The sequence below is a fragment of the Lepisma saccharinum genome, chromosome 28 (assembly GCF_977018435.1).
Source record: "Lepisma saccharinum chromosome 28, izLepSacc3.1, whole genome shotgun sequence".
Taxonomy (NCBI): Eukaryota; Metazoa; Arthropoda; class Insecta; order Zygentoma; family Lepismatidae; genus Lepisma; species Lepisma saccharinum.
The window spans coordinates 40,175,077-40,190,737 of NC_139256.1; the positions used below are offsets into that span (position 1 = coordinate 40,175,077).

At 40.3% G+C, this 15,661-nt stretch overlaps 1 protein-coding gene across 14 annotated transcripts in view; it reads left to right on the plus strand.

Annotated features, from left to right (window-relative positions):
• The window catches only part of beta-Spec (spectrin beta chain), a 418,936-nt gene that overhangs the window by 243,517 nt on the left and 159,758 nt on the right, over window positions 1-15,661 (plus strand). The window contains exon 2 of one of the 14 annotated variants that reach the window (XM_083113683.1): window positions 3,757-3,797. The exons of the other annotated variants lie outside the window; for them this stretch is intronic. The gene's annotated coding sequence lies outside the window, so the exon portion shown is untranslated. The remainder of the gene's footprint in view (window positions 1-3,756; window positions 3,798-15,661) is intronic. 14 annotated transcript variants of the gene reach the window in all.

Consider the following 15,661-nt stretch of genomic DNA (forward strand, 5'->3'; position numbering starts at 1 on the left):
AATGACTGAAATTGTATGTGGTTTTATCTTAAGAAACCAGACTTGCCACTTTGTTAGAACTTATTCCATTGGACTGTTGAAAAGTATGGAAAGTAGGTACTTTTCTCCTTGGGTTGGTATTTATTTTGGATCTCTTTTTGCAATTTGCGGCTAAAGGTGAGGATGAACGTGAATGGCGATTATGTAAAAACGATGGTCATACCGAAAGGAACACCTGTAGTCAGGTCGGGACTCGAACCCCGAATAAGATAGTGAATCTGCCTCACGCTGCTTGCTACCTCAGGTTTTGGACACGTAGACAGATCATCATAGACGCAGACAGCAATGGACAGAGGCGGAGAAGCGAGCCTAGAAATGAGCCCAGTAATACCCTCCTGCTGGCTAGTCTCGTTGTTGTCGGGTCTGCAGCTCTCGTACGAACCAAACGGCCATATCTCTCGCACATCTGGCCACTTTCTTGAGCCAATCTAGATACGCGGTATGAATTATGGATGACTGGTGAATCCACCCTCTTATCGGCCCAAATTGGATGAGGAATCTGCTCTTTCTAGTATTGGAAGAACTTCACTAGCGGCCCTCTAGTAGTACCGAACCTAAAGGTACCGTGGGGGAACATATATCATGCGCTCCCCAGGAAGTGCCCTGAGTTTCGAATCCTCTTTCATGGAGAATGTGTTGATCCAGACCTTTAAAACAACTCTTGGGTATAGATTTTGCGGAAGTAAATTATACAGCAGGTCTGGTGGAGTACCTGGGTATTTTGGTCTGTGACGAGGCAATTATTCAGGAAGCAAGCACCCCAGAGCTTCTTCACGCCTATACATTGTCCAAATTCATTTCTTTTATCAATAAATTTTGTCTGTTTTTGTAATATGTGGCGAATATGAGCGGCTGCTAATCATATTTTCTAATACAATAAATTTTCAGTAATCGAATTGAAAATTGTGGGTGCGTCAGTACTTAGGCTATTTTGCACCCGTCACATTATACGGGGACCAGCCCCTTACCATAACTAAAGTAAACGTGTCTGAGAACTAAAATATTCTTACCTGGGTTAGAAGCTGAGGCTGTAAAGAGACACTCTGCACATATAAGGACAAAACACAATTATACTGGCCATAGGGCCAGTCGCCAGAGCCTTGGTGGCCTGCATAAAGCAGTTATCGGGGTGTACTACGTGGAAGTGAGGTTCACTTTTGGGTGCCTTGCCCTTACACGCCCTGACTTTTCAATAGACCGGTGAGCCACGTTCTGCAATTTTTCATCTTCTGATCCTCAGCAACTTACTTTGAACTCTGATAACAAGTTTGACGCATGAATTGCAAGGGAGCTGCTTTTTTGTCCACTGATGATCAATAAAAGATTATTAATTTTCATTAAGTTATAGTTAGTTGTTTTTAAAATAATATTTGGAGGTAGAAAATTCTATGTAATCCCTTACACTTTAAAATTAAATTAACAAGTTGTTCCGTGTTTTTTTCATTTTTATTAAGTCGTAATTTGGTTCATTATTGTTGAAATTAGAACCTGTAGCATGTCTGGAATGAGTCTCACTTTATCGAGACACCCGGGTTCGATTTCCGGGTTGGATGATCTAAGGTCGGAAATTTTCCTACCTTGTCCCCGCTTAAAGCGGCTGTGTGGCTCCCCCAGCCTCAAATCAATGTGTACGGGGGGGGGGGGGGGGGAAGGGCGGCTTGAGCGTGGTGCTGATCACATCACCTTAAAAAATAGCAGAGATCGAGAATGTGTGGGGCCCAACCCCCGACATCCATCCCCTAAATGTGCCGTCATGGCACGGTGGTATACGCACTGGGAACTTTATCTTACCTTTCTAAAATACACTTATGAGCATACAGTGTTGATTTTGTTACTATACTTACTCTGTCCCAGATAACTGTAGAGCAGGCAAACAAAATTAAGTCTGCGCAAGTAGTGACGGGAGACGCCTCCACCAATGAACACGGAGATGAACGGAATTGCGTGGAGTGCTAGAAAGCGATTGACTTCCCAGCAGCATGTACTCCTTCGCTCTGGCCACACAATTTCCCTCGCTTCTCTGACGCTATGCGTGGCCTTGCTCCACAGTTCGCTGGGACAGGGTGTAGATACTCGTAAAAAAGAAACTCCTTACTTCCAAAGACGTCTTCATTCCTGATCTGGTACCTTGTAGAATGTTGACTGGAGAAATGAACCAGAGGTGTTCATATTGCCTCAATCACCCTTCGGGTCGCCAGTCCGATCACGTGCCCTCACTCTCGCAGCCCTTTAAAGCGTGATGTTATTTCAACTGAAGCCATTGTTTTTTTTGTTTTCACTAAAACAATTTATTGTAGAATTGATGTAAGTTAATATTACATAATATTCTGGAAATGTATTTGTAAACGGCTGGAAATGTCTAGAAATTTGTTTTGGAAAAAGAGTAGGGAAACTTGGTATTTCCAGGAGTGGACGGACATCTTCACGTTACACACCTTCATATAAATCCTACTTGTATATAGGTTAATCTAAATATGTGTAGCTAAACTATACCATCCACTAGGTGGTTGTTTTTAATTCTGTCCATTTCTTATTTCACTCTTTAGTTTTCTGTTCATCATAGTCAATTCTTGTAAGTTTCCAGCAGCGAAAAGAATGGAAAGTTCAAGGGGAAATATCATTCCAGATATCCGTGACGCACTTCTTTGTTTCTGTGTAACGTAATGACAAAAGTGTGTGCCGCCGCAGTCAAAGAATCGTGAAGTTGAGGGAGTTATCCTTCAGGCCTGATGGTTCCCTCTCACGCACATGGCACGGCCGAGATGAAGCCGAAATGTAATTCTGCTGGGCGTTTTATTTTTTCGTCACGTACAACGGGGACCATAATTACGATGATCAAGGAGGCAGATCGCCCAAGGTTTTGATGCAAGGTGATACAACGTCTGCGTAAGGAGTGCGAGGTTTCTTTTCAGTGATGCATCCTTGAAAAATATCCCAAGTCTTCGGAGCTTAATCTCTCTTCATCTACATGAGGCGGTGCACAAAGGCTATGATCCCCCCGGTTTTGACATGATTTAAGCTACATACGAATAAGACAATAACGAAACAATATTTTTGTGTTATATTAAATTTATATTGATGTAATACAAACTTTTATATCGAGCACAACCTATTGTGGAAAGTTCCAGTAATTCTTCATCCAATTCGAAACTTAACTCTGTACTAGTTCGTTACTATTAAGTCTTCGTAATAAAGCTTTCCATCTGAAACTGTATTTTAGAAATAATGGACCTTGTCTGTAATGTCCTGCATAGGAATAAGTATTTGGTTGTTATAGGGAGATGTATGCTTATAAAGTGGATTATTTAGCTCCCACTGTTTCATTAATGAAGAGAATTATTATCCGCTGCTGTATTCGATTCACAGACAATACTTTTCATGCACACCGTAATGAAGGCCTACCAAATACTTTTAATACGTACTTGATATAATGATGGTTCAGTTCTGTTGTTGCTTTGTTATTAACTGTAACAAAAAACATAAGCCAAATAAAAATTGCAACTTTTGGTACTGTGTAAGGGCAATAACTTCTGATACCGCAATCTAGCTTCTTTGTTTCTGTGATTGTACGAATACACCATTTCATTTTTGTAGAATGCAGGGTAATTCCAAGAAATATGTACACTTCCACAACTGTAACGTAAGTTTGAAATATACATGTAACTTTTGAACTCTTAATATATTACTGTATTAAATTCTATTTTTTTCTCATTTCAGGTGAGTTCATGGTGCCATTGACCAGTTGATAGCGACACACGGTAGGAATTATTTGCATTTTAATCCATTCTTGAAAATATGTGTGCGTGCTTGTGTGTTGGTTTATTAGTATGGTGTCATTGATACCAGTAACTACTGCTAAAGTCCATAGGGCTTTGGGACTGAATTAACTGAATGTAAACCACTTGGCAATACAGTTCATTGTGTTTTATAACATGCATTTTCTATGTCGCCAATATACTGCAATACTGCTAAATCAATTGAGATTACTACAGTAATTCTTATCAATTGTCTTGGGCTTGAACTTTTCTTGTTGCGTGAATTTTCGTAATACAACACATGCTTCAAACTGTACCCTTGAAACGTGAAGCCCTGAGGCTGTTCCTACAAAAATGCGAGTGTCAGTCACAAGAATAATGTCTAACTGCTGTATAGTCGGGTTAGCCATAGGACCTACGGTGACGCAAAGTGTCCACACATTCATTTTTCTCCTAATACTTGCAACGTGCTTTGAGTATGAAATAGGAAAAAAAAATAGTTTTGGCATTTCAGAGATGCACAGTCTTAATTTACATGAGAATTAGACGTGCCTTCCCTTGGTGTAGTGCGATAACAAAACATATCAGCTGTGGGATATCGTTGGAACTGTTAATAATTTAAAACTTAACCAGTTCAAAGGTTTACTTTCAATTGCATTCCTCATTCATATGCGTGTTAACGTAGAATATTATTTATGAGCAATTTAACTGGTGATTATTGTTAGTCATTCCTACTTCCTTGCATTAACATTACTAGGGCTAGGAAGTTGATAAATCTTTTTTCTGGACTTTGAAGACAATGGTAAACCTGAAAGTAGTCAGTTTCACTTTGGTTAGAACCAGAAAAGAAATTTCAATTTTCCGGCCTTTTCTTTGTTTTCATTTTTTCCGCTTTTGTTGAATTCTTTTATCATTTTTTAAGTTTATTTTTCTCCTTCCCAGGTGCTTCATGAATTTTCAATGCATTTGATAGCATGAAATGAAGTAAAAATGTGAAGGAAAAAACCTACATTAGCACTAAATTGCTTCTCCCCTTTGCTTCGATAGTTTAAACCACCAAACAGATTTTAATCAAATTATTCTACTAGTCTTGTAATTTATGATAAATCAAGCTTGCATTTTAATTGCGGAAATTATTTTTAGGTCCTTTTTTTAACAATTTTAAGGTCATTCCATAGGTAATTGTAAAGGTTTTTGAGGTCATCAACTTCCGAGCTCTAAACATTACTGTTACACATGTGCTTCAATTGCACCCTCCTAGATAGTGGTCCACTTTGTGAACAGGAGTGTACAATTAGCTGAGACGTTTTGGTAAAGCTCATTAAATTGACACTTGCATCCTCTAAACAATATTTTCAACTGCCAATCCAAAAACCTCTACAGCGCAATGCTCAGTCCAGCTTGGACACTTTATCATATACCATGCTTCAGGATCTGCAAAACCAGACATATTTTTGAGAGAGCCTTTTCTCTGAGTCGGGCAGCGGAATTATTTTCACCTGTACATGTTTTACGATAAGTTGTTTTGGCATGTGCACCTATCAAGCGACATATCTCCAGTTATCACTACAGCTTCTCTTCACACTTCCGAGTTTCTGCGTCACCGTGAAATCTGTATGTTCCTTGGCAGCCCGACACCGAGGCATCCTGTGAATAAATTTAGACCTGTCGCTTACCAGTTGGAACCTTCACACCATAAGCATAACGGAAACATTCTGCACCAACACGTGTGGTGCAGTGTTGCCAATCTCCTAACGCAGGATTTCCCTTTTACCAGTGTAAAATTTCCCTTTTTCGATCTAAATTTCCCTCGATTTTCAAAACACATCTGAAGCTGTATCTTTGTATTACTATAACTGTTAATCAGGACCGTGTATAAGGGGGTTTAGTGGGTTCAAACCCCCCATTGAATAAAATACTAGAAACTGATCATAGTTTCATAATATAATTATCCTAAAATAAACATTTGAATTTTAAAATAAAACACTAATGCATTGAAAAATCCCCAAATAAAAAAAAAATATCGTCTGCGGCGCAATGATTGTCGGACTTTGAAACCCACCGATTGTCAAAGCTTAGCTAGGGGCCTTATGTTAATATTTATCTTTTGACGCCTGTTTTGCCTTAGGAACAAACTATATTATTATTATTATTATTATTAAATATTTATGAAAATCGTAAAATTGTGAAGTAATGGGCAGATATTCTCGAACAAGAGAAGATAACTGGGGCGCAACGAATTTTGTCCTTTCGCATCCTTTTCCAGATCACTTTTTCCGCAATTTAAAACAACATCGCATACTATGCACCCACACTTACACTCGTTACGTTTAACTGGTTGTAGCCAGGCTCTTTTCATCGCAGATAAATCTCCAGGACGTTTTCTAACGTTTTTGGGAGTTGCAGGTCACCTCTTCCATTCTCCTTGCAACGACACAGGACACACAGTGTCACACACACAGCCACTAAGACACGTTCTGAAATGATGGATGGAACAAGGAAAGAAGTTGAAAATCGCGTCCCAAATTCTTCCCAGGTGTAGCGCGGCTTGTGCCTTGAGGCCTTTCTAGGAAACGCGACAATTATAAGACTGACCGGTCAAGGTCATCATCTATAACAGGGAGAAGGAAAGCTTACTGAAAAATGTCACTGTTGCTAACTATTCATTTGGAAAAAGTACACGCTGAAATAAAATATTTTCGAACTTTTTAAAAGAAGGAAAATGTGAGTTAAAATTTCCCTGTTTTTTAGCTATTTTTCATTAAATTTCCCTTTTCCCTTTTCAACCTCAAATTTCCCTGTGCCGAGGGAAATTTCCCTGCTTTTGGCATCACTGGTGTGGTGAGCAGGAGGAACTCAGAAGTGGCGCCAGCGATTCGCGCGCGTGGGAGGGAACATTCCACCCACAATTTTAGAATTAACGTTGGGAGAATTCCTGCCGGCCATCAAATGAAAGAAAGAAGAATAGCGTCGCGGATTGTAACCGGAAATTGCGTTATTTTTGTACGAGTGGTGGTACTTCCTCCTCGGACGGCCTTGAAAAAAAATAGCATCGCTTCCTCATGTAAAATTTGTAACATTTCCTCGAACTGTTTCTTGTTGCGCATGGTCGTCATCCGCCAGAGGCTAGGCGGGACGACAAACTTATCTTTAGGCGAAATCCAGTTCTCAGGCGCTCGTAATTATACAGGGTGTTCCTAAAGTCCCGTTACCATTACAATCAAACTACTCTGAAATCACATGACATAGAACAGGGCGTTTTTTTTTGTGGCAATATCTTCCACAGCTCAAAACTTTTTTAATGTGTGGTATGTTCAGATGCACACCAGAGTGATAGGTCCGTTTTTCTTTTTGGAGGACAGCATTACAGAGATAATTTAGTGCGATATGCGTGAACAGTACATAATCCCCCAGGTGGAGGAGTTGCAGCGAACCATGATTTTCCAAAAAGACGTAGCACCCCCACATTGGTCTCATGATGTTCGGGATATTCTGGATAAACATTTTCCTGGGAGATGGATAGGCCGTGACACACCAATCGCCTGGCCCCAGCGCTCTCCTGATATCACGCCCTTGAATTTTTCCTTTGAGGGTATGTCAAAGATTGTGTATACCAAACCTCTATTGCACATCTTGTTACACTTCGCAGATGGATCATTGCACCTGTGCAAACAGTTTGTTGTTATGCTGCAGCGTGTATGGGGAAGTGGAATATTGCAGCGACATCCTGAGGGCAACCAGAGGGGGGCACACGCTGAGGTGGATTGGCGTTAAAACGTTTTGAGCTGTAGAACATTTTGGCAAAAGAAAACACCCTGCTGTGGTTTGTTATGTTTCATTGTAATGGTAAGTGACTTAGGTGCACCCTGTATATAAACTTGAGGAATACTCATTCTCGGGGGCAAGCAGTGCCCGAAGTGTGCCGGGGGATACTGTCACCCCAGTTAAGAACATTTTCATAAAGCATCCCCTCCCAACTACTGTAATGGTGATCCATTCAACTTTTCTCCAAAATTGATCAACCATCCTCCCAGCTAGGAATTTCCATTTCGAGCACTGGGGCAATCCTATATGTACGGTCAAATTCCAAGATATGTGGATGTAAGTTCTCTACCACTATTTTTTACCTTCAATTTCCTATAAAAAACAACGAAGTCCATGCCCATTTTGACGCATTTTGTAATGCATTTTTATGCAGCGTGCCGACGTGCGTGGCGGAGAGGTTAGCACAACACGCTATGACGCCAGGGTTCTCGGGTTCGAATCCTGGCGTTGGGAATCTCTTGAGTGTTCCTTCATAATATCATATCTTATCATCATCGTCGCGATTGGGCAAGTGTGGTAGAAAAGCGACGCTAAATAAGTCAAATATCGTATTCGCTGCCTATGTGGATGTCAGTTTGGCCCTCTGATGGGTATAGTTGATTTGTTGGCGTATAAGTAAGTGACACAACACGGTTACGTTCTTTGTCCAGAACAGATGGTATGTAGTTTGGGTCTTATTGGCACACGCGAGCTTCGGGTTTCATTCTCAGGTTGCGTGGGAATTTTCCGACCATGACCCAACATAAAGCACACTCATAGTATATTCGGCAAACCAAGGATCAAGGCGGCTGGAGCCAGCTGCTGATTACACTACCTCCAATCTGGCTGAACCTGGAGTATGTCATTGAAAGGCGGTGCAATACACAGCGAGTAGCTTTAATGTTTCTCTTCAAGGTTAAGTAGCTAAGGTTAATGTACTGAACAGCAACACGTGGAAGCTTCATAAGGAAAAGAAACTAAATATCTTATTTCGCCGTTTTCCTACCGTTCGTCATTGAAGTGTTACCTAGTCTGTAATGGTGGCGTGGAATTCATGTGCATCGGCTACCAATAAGCGAATCTCTAAAAAGCAGACTCTCAACATTTTCCACCTCAACTCCGGCTCAAGTCCCGCAGAGTAGTCTGTTTTCACGGCTGTGGGCGTACTAAGCGTAACGAAAGTGAACTTTCCCTCCCAGGCGACGGAAGTAAAAACAGATCACACGACATTGGATGGTCACTGAACCTTTATGCAAGCAGTGTTGGTAGCCGGACTGGAAAGGTTATGGTTTTTCCGAAAGCGCACAACTTATTTGCTCTGTTCTCATCTTTCTTTCCTTCATCTTCCCCTTTTCATCTCTTTCTTTGCCTATTCTCCCCTCTTTCTTTGCCTCTTCTTCCTCTCTGTTTGCCCTTTTCCTCGCCCCTCTCTGCCCTTTTCCTCGCCCCTCTCTGTTTGCCCTTTTCCTCGCCCCTCTCTGTTTGCCCTTTTCCTCGCCCCTCTCTGTTTGCCCTTTTCCTCGCCCCTCTCTGTTTGCCCTTTTCCTCGCCCCTCTCTGTTTGCCCTTTTCCTCGCCCCTCTCTGTTTGCCCTTTTCCTCGCCCCTCTCTGTTTGCCCTTTTCCTCGTCCCTCTCTGTTTGCCCTTTTCCTCGTCCCTCTCTGTTTGCCCTTTTCCTCGTCCCTCTCTGTTTGCCCTTTTCCTCGTCCCTCTCTGTTTGCCCTTTTCCTCGTCCCTCTCTGTTTGCCCTTTTCCTCGTCCCTCTCTCTTTGCCCTTTTCCTCGTCCCTCTCTCTTTGCCCTTTTCCTCGTCCCTCTCTCTTTGCCCTTTTCCTCGCCCTCTTTGCCCTCTCTGTTTATTTCTATTATCTTCTTCACTCTCTGGAGAGTCCTATTTATAGGCACTAAAAACGACCGAAATAGCGTAGAGATAACCTTCACTATGGTGGAGTTCGAGAATGTGTGGAGTAGTGTTGCCCACGAGACGAGACTTTGGCCTGTCTCGTCTCGTGGAAATGCTGTCTCGTCTCGAAAATATTCGTTTGTCTCATGACACATGGTCAATCTCGTCTCGAATTTTTAAAAGCCTGTCCCGTTTCGTCCCGTGGGCAACACTAGTGTGGAGTGTGATACCGCCTAAGTGCCTTCAATACATGGTGCAATATGAAAGATGATAAAACTTGGTGAGAGACCAATATTGCTTTAAATTATTGAGGAATTGTAGCAGCATGATATTTTCAGCAAATGAAAGTGGTATAATTGACACACCGTGGATCGGCTGTGAATTATCACCTCAGGCATTCGTTTGAAGGGTGGTGAACAGACCTCAGAGCTCCGCAATAACCACAGAAAAAATCGTCAACATGTTACGAGATATAAGCGTATGTCTTTGAAATTTGTCTCGCTTTTGTCTCCCCAAAAGAACTAGTTTCTTAATCACATAGAATACAAAGCAGGATACAATTGACATGGTTTTTCATACATTAAGCATACGACCAGTATGGGTTTTCGTATTTTCTCGTGTAAATATGACAGTTTCCATTCATGATTTACAAGCTTACAAATTCTGCACGGATTGCGAAGCCAAAAAAACCAACCATAGATTAATATAAGGAAGAGTACTTTAGCACTGGCAACAGTGTCACATGTACGGATGTTCCATTCTACTTTTTATGTATAAACAAGGTTCCTTGGCATAGCATGGGAATTTCAGTTTTTAACATATGTTCGTAAACTCGTACAACACTGGTAACACTTCATAACGGTATTATACTAATGCACATTCTTTCCACGGGAATTACATATAAATCTGTTCTGCTGTTTCCGTATTTTTTTTCTGAGTCACATGTGAAGAGTGATAGGTGCGGGCAAGGAAATACACTGATGTTTGTTACATTTTGTCTTATTTTGCCTAACAATTCACCAGAAGAAAATTGATTTTTTTTTTCAAATGTGTTTTGCAAACCTGTAAAACCTCGTAGCTATTTTCTCGTAAATTAGTTTCGATTCTCATACAATTGCAATTTAGTTGTTTCATACTAATTAAGGTTACGACAATGTGACAAAATTAAGTTTCAAATCCACTTTTATGCACATCTAGGCTAATTGGGACTCGACTTTTAGTTTAAAGTGGGATCCAAACCACCATGTGCCTCCACCGCGTATCGAACCCAGGAGCTTTTGATTACCATTCGAAGGCTTCAACTTCTAAACTCATCATAACCATGAGAGCTGTGACCCGATGCGTCTATTTGTTGATAAAATAAACCGAAGAGTTTCTGGTGAAAGTGTTAATGTAATAGGTCTTGAACTCATCACCTACTATGGTAGGTGAAAACTTTATAGAATAAGGTAATAGTTACAAACAGTAATATGTAAAATTACAGTATGTAGAGCAAGGAACTTCGAAACGAGACAGGTTACTCCCCCCGCCCCCTTCTTATCATTTTGCAAAGAATATATAAATCATTTATAAATGGAAAGTTGCACGAACTGGTATCCAGTTATCACAACACTGCAACAAAAAAAGCAAAACCTTTTTTGCAACTGCTCCAGTTTAGAGAAGTATTCAGTTTGAAAAATGTCAGAATAATAAGCAGAATTTAGGAATTCAGTTAAGAAATAATTAGGCAAGACGTTGTTTCAGAGGCAATAGTACGAGGATATTATATGCACAGCTTTTCTACATATTGAATATGTTGATCTCTTTTATACTTGTCCTTTTTTTCAGTACTTCAATAAAAAGGGCAAAGAAACAAATACTAAAGGATGATCTCTTTACGAAGCTACCACGTCGATTTTATCGCCCGGAAGAGCTGTTAAATTTTCTATTTCACATAGTAAATAGTTTTTTCTTCGCACGAGGTCTGTGTAGTGGACGCAAATTGGGCCGCAGACAATGCAAAAATAATTAATAGTATGCGATTAGTACCTAAATTGTAACACAGGTAGTCGCTCGATACACCTGGATTTCAATGTGTTGTTGGTCACATAGATTAGTCTTTTTCAAAATCTACGTTTTTATAAACTTAATGGGGTTATTTTTGCCAAAAATTCGCATTTTCAAGTTATCACACCGTGTGATCGAGAATGTGTGTGGCCTTACGTCCACCTCCCCTTCTCCATATGTGCCCTCATGACACCGTTCAGGGCACCCATTAAATATTATTTCACAGATCTAAAAAATGGAATTGGTCAATATATAAGTGCACATGTTACGTATGCTGACCGAATGAATTTCCAGTCTAATTATTTATTTGAAAAATTCTGAATACAGGAAAATCCAGTTTACATCAGAATATTAACAAGAAGAGGGAAGGGAAACTAGCAAATAATAAAATGCACATTTAACCCTTATCTTCCCAGGTCATGTTTTTGTCACACTCTGTCCCAGGTCCGGTCTCGCAGACCTCTATTTTAAAATAAATATAAAAAAAAATACTTAACTGCTGAATGCTTATGTTGTTAGGTTAGGTCTGTTATGTTTGGTTATCTTAGCATGAATACGCTTTAAATGTATTAGTTATGCTAACATAGGTTCGGCTTGTAAGATTTATATCTCTAACACCTTAAGCATTTAACCCTTAACTCCCCACGTGCGGTCTCCCAGACCGCTAGCGTTTATTGTTTTAAAACACTATCCTCAAAATCAGGGTCTGTAACACACACAGTAGACGAATGAATCCGTAACACACAGGCCCAGGGCCGGTCTCGGAGACTGCTAAGCACGAAAAAAGCTATAAATATCGCTCAAGGTCACGTTCAAGTGGGTACTCAACTATATTATATACTTACTTTGGGTACTGACGACGTAAACCAATGCAGGGTTCGGGAAGGGACAACTACTAGACAGCGCTGTAATCTCCTACCCCACCCTAACAATAAACGCTAGCGGTCTGTGAGACCGCACGTGGGAAGTTAAGGGTTAAACACCACGTTTACATATATAACAAGAATATTAACATTATTTACACTTTAACTGCTTGATGCACGCCGTATTTCAGTGATAGATGGAAGCCTGGGACATGTTTTAATGAGTTGTAAATGGTCTAGAAGTGATATTTGTTCCGAGGATAATCATGTAAAAGAAGTTGTATTTCTTGTTTGTACATGAAGTGGCAAGAGTTCGCTAGTGAAAAGTTGTCCATTCATGATTCTGAAAAGAAATGTTAGATCTTCATGGCGAAAGATAAAGATCATGCCCTATGACGCACTTCCCCCAAAAAGGTTAGACAAAATTTGCGGAACAATATAACAGACATATTTAAGCAATATTAGTTTACTTTAGGTGTTGTTTACAATGTAGATATTTACATGCATATTCATATTGTATATTACTTTCACATTGATTGAAATAACATTTTACATAAATGATAATATCTTCTGTCGTTGGAAAGTTGTTGCAACAAACTTTTTGATAATTTCCTCATTTTACACCACTTTTAAAATATTGGACTCGAAGAATAAGGTAGACATTGACCATTCATCAGACATACACGAACGTAATCTGTTTCTAACGATTCTTATGACACTCATTGTGCGTTCTGCGGAGCAACTTCGTTGCAACAGCATTCGTACGTTCCAGCTGATCGCTTATTTGCCGGAATTGGATGAACTCACGTGCTAACTACTCACAGTGCAATAGGCAGATGACGTCAAATTGAATACCATCCATTTCTCCAATTCTTTTCCCGTCTTCCTCGTCGCGATTAACCACAAGGTAGGAAAGCGACGTTAAATAATTAAAGATGAAAAATGTTTCAGTATTTCAGTGTAAAGTAGAAAAACTGTACATAATATCCATAAAAAATAAAAAAAGTCAAACGAAAGAACCCCCCCCCCCATTTTTGTATGAAGATATATAGAATTGGTAGCAAAACTATAAAATTTTGTCCCTCTAAAAATTCCCATGACGCAGGCGCGTCATGAATTCCCTATGAAGAGTGGATAGAATTTCGTGTTTGAAAAGTTTGCAAGTGCTGGACATCTATGTTTGACTATTCTGAACGATACTTTGTCTGTTCTCTTTATATTGCTTTATTATACGATGTAGGAATTGTTTCCTCCACTTATATCCAGTGACCGCACCGTATTTCCTACTTCTCATGTCGTCGGTCTACACCTTGGAACGGCTGACATTACCAGCCGATTACATAGCATGTGCGATATTTTGGAGATGTCAGCGGATTTCTTGTGGACTCTTGCCAACGCACAATAGTGGTAAACAGTGAATTTGAAGGGCTCTCTGAAGCGCAGGTAGTGTTGATGAACTTCCTTTGTTTTCCCTTGCGGTTGGCGCTGTTGGAAGGCTGAGCATCACGCCCTCCCGAGCCAACGAACCATGATGCGGATCATCCAGCGTTGGTTGCTTTGTCGCTCAGATCGAGATTCGAGAAAGAAGTTCAGGGTCGTTGTTTTTACTTCCTTTTGCAGCATCTTTTGTTTTTTGGTTCTCAGAATATACCTGGCAACGAGATTGTGCTTGAACTCGAATCTGTGGTATTCGGGTGTAATGAGATTTTATTTCTTTTTACTAGATTTGTGCCTAACAGTATTTTGTTTTGCTAGATTTGAACTTGTTTATATACAGTGTCTCATAAGTAATAGCGCAAACTGACACAGGTGAAAGTACACGATAATATAAGCAAAAACATCTTGATAAACATGGGTCTGCAAACGTGCCGTATTCGAGATAATCGCGGATGTGTGATTACAAGCCGCCACGGACTTCATTGTTTGTAAACGTCGTCCTAGTTGGTAAAATGCTAATAATGTGTGCGAATGTGTGGTTACAATCCGTCATTGATTGCATTTTGTAAACAAAGTTCTTTACTCCTTACAAAACAGAACATTTCCGAGAGGTGGCGTTGGAATCAAACAGAACATTCGCACACATTATTAGTATTTTACCAACTAGAACGACGTTTACAAATAATGAAGTCGGTCAGTGGCGGCTTGTAATCTCACATTTGCGATTATCTCGAAAACTGCTCGTTTGCAGACCATGTTTACTGAGACTTTTTTGCTTCTATTATCGTGTACTTCCACTTGTGGCAGTTTGCGCTATTATTTTTGAGACACCCTGTATGTACCTTTTTGTTATATTTTAACTTTTTTATACATTTTGCTACACGTGTATTTATTTTTTGCTCGATATGGACCTTTTAGCACATATTTGACGTCAAGTTTTACCGAATCGGGGAAATTTTTCATACCTTTTTTCCGGGGGGAGGGGAAGAGGATTACTCGCTTTGGGAAACCGATTTGGTCCAGCTTTGTGTAAAAACAATCATATATGATGTTGAAATGCTATTTTTCTCTTTTTAATAAAAATATTTACGTTAATGATTGTATCCTATTCCCAAGGGGGAACATGAAAAGCATACCTGGAATCAAATTGAGGTTTGTATATTTATCAATGATACCTTACTTACTCTCTTACTAATGGCCGCAGATTTCAGTGGCGGTGTGGTTCGCACGGGTCTCCATATTCGCAGGGAACCCAAACACCTGTCTCGCCCACTTCCTCTGACGTAAGCGTTGGTAGGCTTGTCTCTTAGCATAAATAATAATTTTTCGATCAAGCCCCGAAAAATTGCAGTCTATTTATGCTGCCACCTAATCTAACAACGAAAGCATCCCGCACTTACTTCAGAAAATGAAGGGCGGGGCAGGGTGTTTTTCTTTTTTGCGATGAGTTACACCCGATTAACACAGCGCACTACGACTCCAGGGGTTCAGAGTTCGAATCCCACGTCTTGGTCATGGGTTTCCTTTGTATATCTCTATCAAATTCATCATATCACTAACCCTCGCGATTAGCTGAGAGTGGCAGAAAAGCGAAGTACAAAAATATGAAAATCACCATTGTTCTGAAGTACAGTATATATGCTCCATTTTTCGTAACTTTCATATATTTAGTTTACTATAAAGAAGCTAAACGCACAGCCATGGAATTAGGCGGGTGGCAGAAGTTCGCGCTGTTGCCACGTCGGAGCACAACTCCACGTGTTCGGAGGTTTAAGAGAATGAAAGATCTCGTAGAGTTGGTCTTTGTAATCCACGT